Source organism: Cystoisospora suis (genome assembly GCF_002600585.1).
Source record: "Cystoisospora suis strain Wien I chromosome Unknown contig_10831, whole genome shotgun sequence".
Classification (NCBI taxonomy): Eukaryota; Apicomplexa; class Conoidasida; order Eucoccidiorida; family Sarcocystidae; genus Cystoisospora; species Cystoisospora suis.
The window spans coordinates 16-327 of NW_027163603.1; positions in this window are offsets into that span (position 1 = coordinate 16).

A 312-nucleotide genomic window follows, 5' to 3' on the forward strand; every position below is an offset into this window, starting at 1 on the left:
AGATTAAAGATAGATTAAAGATAGATAGATTAAAGATAGATTGAAGATAGATAGATTAAAGATAGATAGATATAGATGTGCCATCTCTTTCCTATCTCTACCTCATTCTGACTTTCCTCGTCCTTTGTTGCTGTTTCGATGTCTTGCATATTCCTCAATTTTGCTAAAGAAAAAGGAGAACTATCAAGTTATGAGGTTACACAATATGACATAGAGAGAGACGATACAAATACAGTCGCGCAAGACGATTTTAGCCTTTGAAAAGATGGATGAGAGTGTAGCTTATTTCTTCTTTCTTACCTTGGAGAGAGA